General features: G+C 42.8%; 1 pseudogene; it reads right to left on the bottom strand.

Moving 5' to 3' along the window:
* Window positions 1-831: 831 nt before the first annotated feature.
* LOC119891658 lies at window positions 832-7,558 on the bottom strand (annotated as a pseudogene).
* Between the last annotated feature and the right edge of the window lie 570 nt (window positions 7,559-8,128).

Here is an 8,128-nt window from a genome sequence, read left to right as displayed (position 1 = left end):
ATGTGTTCGTGTAGAGTAACTCAAAGAGATCTAATCTAGTTAGAAATATTCAACACAATGCATAAAAAGAATCATGTTTGCGAGTAGCCTAAATGTCTTCATTTATTAATCTAGGCTATGTAAGTAAGTTTCTAAATGCATTTCTGAACGATTGGGGGCTTTTACCTGATGCATGGTCTCTCAGCAGCCCTTTCACTCGCTTTTGTTATGTCCATGTCAGGTTAGGTTCCTGTCCTTCAGTCACATAGTATTCCTCAACGTCCACTCCCATTCTCTCTTCGCTCCACTGAGTTTATTTCCCTTCCTACGTCGTTGTCCTTACCTTCTCCGTATGCCCCGTCCCCTTTCACTCACTCCTCTCTTTCTGTTCCTCTTTTCTTTGTATGGGTGCCATCTTTTGTGGAGCCTAGTGGATTTAAGAAATTACCAACCTGAAATTTGATAGTCAGATACATCCTCTTACCAACAACTTTTAAATCTGCTTTTAAATCTAAAAAATGCTGCACTGTGCTTACTAGCATGTCCCACTCAACCTGAAGTGGCCTCCCACTTTATCTAACACAGGGCTGTAAATCTAATTTATTATTTGTATTTGATCCAGTTACATCCTTATTATTAATCTCAGGTCACTTTCAAATCAGTTGTTCCATATGTAGTGATTTCATACATATACAAGGCAAAAATAAAAATATAAATTTAAAACTGAAAAAAAGACCTTTAAATCTATGGTAACTAATGTGAGATGGTATAATTATTTGTGGAACATCAAATGGTGTCAAAATGACATTCATTATCCCTACTAGTTTGTAGTCCACTTTGCCATTACCCTTCCAGCTACTCTAACGTCGTGTCATCTTAGCTCTACGTTCACGTGTTGACAAAGTGATTCATTCAATTCCCTTGACTTTCAGTTCATCTCGAACTCGGCTGAGATAATCCGATCTGGGTATCCATAGCTGAAAAGACAATCACAGAGTTAGTGTGCTCTGTGAAATCATGCGAGACCTGTAATGATGATTACATTTAAGGTGGTACATCATGTAATGTGCCAAATAAGAGTCCTTACTGAGTTGGTCCTCCGTGTGTTGAGGTCTTGTGGTGAATATCATTCCATGTCACCGTGTGCTCCTGCCACTGGTGGTGGACTGACCAACAGTGAAGATGAGTCTCTGATTAAAGGCTTGCTTCAGCAGTTTCAGGATCCTTCTGCCTCTGAGGAGTCTGGGAGATAGGCTGTGCGGGATACACCTTCATACGGCTGCCCGGGGTTTGGATGCCCCTCCTGCAGACACAGCAGAGGTTTCCCTCTTTAGTGATGTTCTGTCAAGTTGAACATGGGCTTTCAAGTGACTGGGGGTCCCCAGTTCTTAGGCAACAGTAGCTTTTTTATTTGACCAATTACATTTTAGAAGAAGCACTAACATACAACATCAAAAACTTATAAATGTGGGAATCCTGTTGTTCTAACCCGTCAAAATAAAACATAAAAATAACAAAATAAAAATGGCCACTTGAAGAAAAATTATATGGCAGCAGGGGCAACACAGTTTCTTAGGACTGGTAAATGCCTAAGACCCGCCCACCCTGAGCCATGGTTCTGCTCGAGGTTTCTGCCTCTTAAAAGGAAGTTTTTCCTTGCCTCTGTCTCCTAGTGCTGCTCTTGGTGGGAACTGTTGGGCTTCTGTAAAATCACATCATAGAGTACAGTCTAGACCTGCTCTTTTATGAAAAGCGCTGTGAGATAACTGTTGTTGTGATTTGGCGCTATATAAATAAAATTGAAATTGAAAATTAAAGGGACAACCCACAAATCTTCATTTTACTTTCTACCCCTCCCACTTGGAGTGTGAGCTTTCCATCCACATTCTTCCTCTGTGAGAAGAACTTAGATAGACAGACAGAGCTAGATAGACAGACAGACAGACAGACAGAGCTAGATAGACAGACAGACAGACAGACAGAGCTAGATAGACAGACAGACAGACAGACAGAGCTAGATAGACAGACAGACAGACAGACAGAGCTAGATAGACAGACAGACAGACAGACAGAGCTAGATAGACAGACAGACAGACAGAGCTAGACAGACAGACAGACAGAGCTAGACAGATAGACAGAGCTAGACAGATAGACAGACAGACAGAGCTAGATAGATAGACAGACAGACAGAGCTAGATAGATAGACAGAGCTAGACAGACAGACAGAGCTAGACAGAGCTAGATAGATAGACAGAGCTAGATAGATAGACAGAGCTAGATAGATAGACAGAGCTAGATAGATAGACAGACAGACAGAGCTAGATAGATAGACAGACAGAGCTAGATAGATAGACAGACAGAGCTAGATAGATAGACAGACAGAGCTAGACAGACAGACAGAGCTAGACAGATAGACAGACAGACAGAGCTAGATAGATAGACAGACAGACAGAGCTAGATAGACAGACAGACAGAGCTAGATAGATAGACAGACAGAGCTAGATAGATAGACAGAGCTAGACAGATAGACAGACAGACAGAGCTAGATAGATAGACAGAGCTAGACAGACAGACAGAGCTAGACAGAGCTAGATAGATAGACAGAGCTAGACAGATAGACAGACAGACAGAGCTAGATAGATAGACAGACAGACAGAGCTAGATAGATAGACAGACAGACAGAGCTAGACAGACAGACAGACAGAGCTAGACAGACAGACAGACAGAGCTAGATAGATAGACAGACAGACAGAGCTAGACAGACAGACAGAGCTAGACAGACAGACAGACAGACAGAGCTAGATAGATAGACAGAGCTAGACAGATAGACAGACAGAGCTAGACAGACAGACAGACAGAGCTAGATAGATAGACAGACAGACAGACAGAGCTAGACAGACAGAGCTAGACAGACAGACAGACAGAGCTAGACAGACAGACAGACAGAGCTAGACAGACAGACAGACAGACAGACAGAGCTAGACAGACAGACAGACAGAGCTAGATAGACAGACAGAGCTAGACAGACAGACAGACAGAGCTAGACAGACAGACAGACAGAGCTAGATAGACAGACAGACAGAGCTAGACAGACAGACAGACAGAGCTAGATAGACAGACAGACAGAGCTAGATAGATAGACAGACAGACAGAGCTAGACAGACAGAGCTAGACAGACAGAGCTAGACAGACAGAGCTAGACAGACAGACAGACAGAGCTAGACAGACAGAGCTAGACAGACAGACAGAGCTAGACAGACAGACAGAGCTAGATAGATAGACAGACAGACAGAGCTAGACAGACAGACAGAGCTAGACAGACAGACAGAGCTAGACAGACAGACAGAGCTAGACAGACAGACAGACAGAGCTAGACAGACAGAGCTAGATAGATAGACAGAGCTAGACAGACAGACAGACAGAGCTAGACAGACAGACAGACAGAGCTAGACAGACAGAGCTAGATAGATAGACAGACAGACAGAGCTAGATAGATAGACAGAGCTAGACAGAGCTAGATAGACAGACAGAGCTAGACAGATAGACAGACAGACAGAGCTAGACAGACAGACAGAGCTAGATAGACAGACAGACAGAGCTAGATAGACAGACAGACAGAGCTAGATAGACAGACAGACAGAGCTAGATAGACAGACAGAGCTAGATAGACAGACAGATATAGATAGACAGACAGAGCTAGATAGACAGACAGACAGACAGAGCTAGATAGACAGAGCTAGATAGACAGACAGACAGACAGAGCTAGATAGACAGACAGACAGACAGAGCTAGATAGATAGATAGACAGACAGAGATAGACAGACAGACAGACAGACAGCTATGGCAACCAGCAGCGCTTGTAGAAGCAGCAGCCGGTAGCTCAGCTTCAAACTTTTCTACCCTTTTGTTTTTTTATCTGTTTTTTCCGACGGGGTTTTTGGGTTACTGAGCAGCAGACCACAATCCACCTGGCCCAAACAACTGGACCAGGCGCCACAGCGGGTGCGGTGATCGCTCAAAGGAGAGGAGCCATGCTGGATAAAATGGGAGTCATATTGACCAGACAACAAAATTCATAACTAATGAACAACCTTCTACCTTAAACATTAGTATTCCGTGGTGTTCGGTTTTCCACTCATCATCGGGTTCTGGGTTCCACATTTGGCTGCTCATCTCTGCCTAAGTGTCGACTCCAGTAATTGGTGCTGTGTGTTTTTATTTATGAAGCAATATTGGGCAACTTTCCACCTTCTCTCTGCAAGCGTATTTCACAGTCTTATGAAGACTGAGGGCCTTCATGCTGTGTTGGGATCCTCTTACAGATGGAAGATAAATTGAGGACTGATATCTCCAGTCTAAGGACTATTATAAATTCTATGGTAAATGAGTCCTGTCAGTTCTTTGCTCATTTTAACCCCCTTAGTATTGTTATCTGTGCTTTAATACCGTTTTAGCTGGTTTGTATAGTTTTGTCGAGGGCTGCTCTATTAGTGAAATACATAAACACAAAAGCGTGTGTGCACTCGTCTCTGCACTACAGTCTGCTTGGTCTGCCCCCCCCTCCCCCCGAAGTTTGCCCAGCAAATTTTAAAATAGTGAACAATATGATTATTATCAAGTTAGTACTCAGCTTTAACAAATTAGAGACCGATGTAGAGCCAGGATTTAACTGGTTAAACTGGTTTTAATATTCCACTAGTGGTAAAATAGTATACTATTAACTGAACTTATATTTAATGTTATATTATAATAATACACTCATGTGTACTAATTTCTCCTCCAGGTTGCGGATAGAGCCTCTGCAGTGAACAGATGCCGGGATGCCATTGGGCCAATATGTGCTCCTCTGTTTTTAGTTATTGTTCTAAAAATCGTTCAGTAATCATGTAACCATAAAGTGTGCACGGGTCGTGTTAACCTGTTTAAAACCTCTTTACAATGTGGCAAAATCACTATTTCTGGACTGGTGGCAAATGTATTTCTTCTTATGTGTTATGAAATACACATTTGAAAAGGTTTTCCTTAGAGTTTTTCCAATATGGTCTCCAAGGTGGAAAGTGAAAATGAACTTGTTCAGTGTATCTTACCTTTTGGATGCCACTTGGAATGTAATAATGGATGGTTATTGTTCCATATCTCTCATATCCAGGCAAAGATGAGGAGCTGTTAGTGGCCTTCATTGTGCCTCCAGCAGGTTGCGTCCCTGTCAAAATGCCGTATAGCGCTCCACATGTCGGACATACAGGTTTGTATTGAAAAGCTGTTTGTAGACACTTCCTGCAGAACGAGTGCTTGCACCGCAGAGTCTCTTTGTCTGTTGTTACCATTGGTTCCATACAGATTGGACATGACTCATCTTCAGGATCTTTAGCAGGACCTGAGGTTCTGCCGCTTGGAGTGTCTACTGGGCCTTTATTCACCGGACTCTTGAATGAGCTTTGTGTATTTTGTAAAGGAACTCTTTTAATTTAGCAATGTGCACAAAAGGCCCCGTCGCTGTACATCTGTTGCGGCTGGCTTTGAAGAGGAGCTGTGGAAATCTCCTCTGCAGGTCTTTGTGGTCCTGTGCACTCACAGGGACAGACGTAACCTGCAGGTCAGAGGCGGTTCTCTGGTAGAATGTGATGAATCGCTGTCTGACAAAGTCCCCATGAACAGGATTTATGGGGACCTGGCGTGGTCTGAAGGTCACCTGCACTGTGCTGCTGGGTTTACTGTGTACTGTTCTGGGGTCAGGATGGGTTTCAATCACAAAACTGTTCCCTAGAATTTTGTTAAGTTCTTTGGCACATTTTTGCTCAATGTAAGCCATAACAACTCCAGATACATCCACGGGTTTGATAGGAGTTGAAGCACGGCCATCTTGTCCATGAGTGTTTGGGCTGGAGTCAGGCCTCAGTTCTAAAAGTTTCTTTGAAAGGTTGTCCAGTTCCTCAAAGGTTCCTCTCACTTCATAGCAGGAATCTTTTCTCTTATTACTGTAAGGCTGAAGAATCTTCAATACTTCAGGGTCTTCTTTGTAATAAGCTTCATCAATGATTACTGTGATATCTGTGATAAACTGCAAGAAGAAATGACAGCTGAAGGTTAGCAATCAGCGATGATGCAGCAGTGACAGCGCATAGGCATATTATGCCTGCGCTGAAGAACTCAGCAGCAAAACAGACATTAATGTCTGTCCGAGCTGGAAAACAAGAAAAACTGACCAGAGGAAAAGCAAAATGAGGAGACAAGTGAAATGCCATAAACTTGGGCCAACGTCCATCGCCGATGGCTGACAGACATCACAACGTTGAGCCGGTGTTCTGTCGATTTATGCTACCTATCCAGATGTGCTACTTAGCGGTTCTGCGCATGCGTATGACTCACAAGTGCGGTCTGTTTCCACGGCCATAAATCTGTGCAACCTTGCTGTTGTGCATGCCGTCATCAACATCAAAACAAAAAATCATTATTAGTCTATCAGAATACGCTACCCTGATATCTTAAATAAAGATGGCATAATATAGTACAGTATATAAATATAGTATTTCAACATGCTCCCCATCTCCTTACAGTACACAGGGAGTGAGCAGTGGTGCAATATAAAATGATTCTGTGGTGGGAGCATTATTTGATTTGACGCTGCCCCTGAAATGATGTTACAATATAATCAAAAAACAGAAGATGTCATAATACTGTGAGAGTTAACTTTATGGGATTGGAAAAGTGCACACATAAGGTGGCATTTTTCGACAAGGCAGCATATATCGTCAGAACACCGGCATCATGATTGTAAACCCCGCCCCCCCATCAAAACAAATCTCCAGCCTGTGAGAGCAGCCTTTACTGAACACGAACATTCTTATTATTGTTTTGTTGCACTCGGAGTTCTCTCTTCCCACTATGACACACACACCTCAGGTCTCTCTCCCCTGTCTGCTCCATTTCTCCGTCAGCAGTATGTTTTATAAAGTCGCCTAAAAGACTGAGAACTTGTCTTTTTTCCGTACATTTCCACCTGCGATCTGTTATCCCGGCAGCAGGTGAGCGCCGCAGCCCAGCAAACAACTGAAACCAACATCTGCTTTACCTGCTCCGTGCTACAATATCCACCTGACTTGTAACGTACGTTTAAAGTCTACCATTTTTTTTACGGAGTGAAGTCTGTGCGAGACCACATGCACAGAAGAGAACGTGTAAAAAGGAAGTTCCAAATGTAACATGACCCACAATTTGACAGAAAGTAATCTGCAAACGTGCTAAAACTGTTTTTGTGTAGAAGTCACTCTGTATTTTTGTGGATATGACAATACACATTTGCAGATAGTGAAATATTTGTGGATTGTTTTCTGTGGGTTACAAATATTAACGTCCAATTAAATCTTCCTTCTTCTCCCCGTCTGGAATCCAAGCTGTAAAATGTGGACTGTTTGTTTTCTGTGCCTGAATCAAATAACGTTAGAGAGATCAACTGCCGCAATGTGCTCCGTGTTTTTGAGAAAAACAAACACACCGACAGTAAAATCTGTTGATACTAGCTAACCCTAACCCTAACCCTAAGTAGTTTGATTTGGAAGTCTATGGAACCTACCTCCATACTGCAGAGCTCTATCTGGGAGCCAGTAACACCAAGTTTCGTTTCGCTTCAGGTTCAGCTTCAGGTTGGGTCTTTCAGCGAACCCCGACGGTGACCAACAAGTACATCACTTCCGCCCCGTGACGTCACCCTTTGTCTTCTTCTTCTTCTTTATTGAATGATGTTGGCGGTTAGCACACAGCGGGTTGGTGCATTACCGCCACCAGCTGGTGTGGAGCGTGGATCACAACGACTGGTCATTAGTTTAAAACAGAACAAAGAAAAACAGCCTCACATCTTCTCAATCATATTGATTACTCTAAGATAATGCTAAATAATCCCATAGCACTTACCTCTTGAGTTCTTTATAGAAGATTATCTATAAATCAAGTGTATTCTTTCCATTCTAAGGTTTGGGATCATTTCCCTCTTGTTCCCCTCATACTTCTGACAGTGTACCATGATGTGCCGGACTGTCTCTTGTAGTTTTTTCGAAAAACAAAAAGGGAAAATACATATTAATGAACATTTTCACAAATGTAAATATGCCAGATTGTTGCCTTAGGCTAATTTCCATCTGCAGACCCCCTG

The sequence above is a fragment of the Micropterus salmoides genome, unplaced genomic scaffold (assembly GCF_014851395.1).
Source record: "Micropterus salmoides isolate LMB-PRFRI ecotype aquatic unplaced genomic scaffold, ASM1485139v1 Ms_hic_scaffold_7, whole genome shotgun sequence".
NCBI classification, from domain to species: domain Eukaryota; kingdom Metazoa; phylum Chordata; class Actinopteri; order Centrarchiformes; family Centrarchidae; genus Micropterus; species Micropterus salmoides.
The sequence above is the reverse complement of the archived record's forward strand: the minus strand, read 5'-3'. Positions and strand labels throughout refer to the sequence as shown.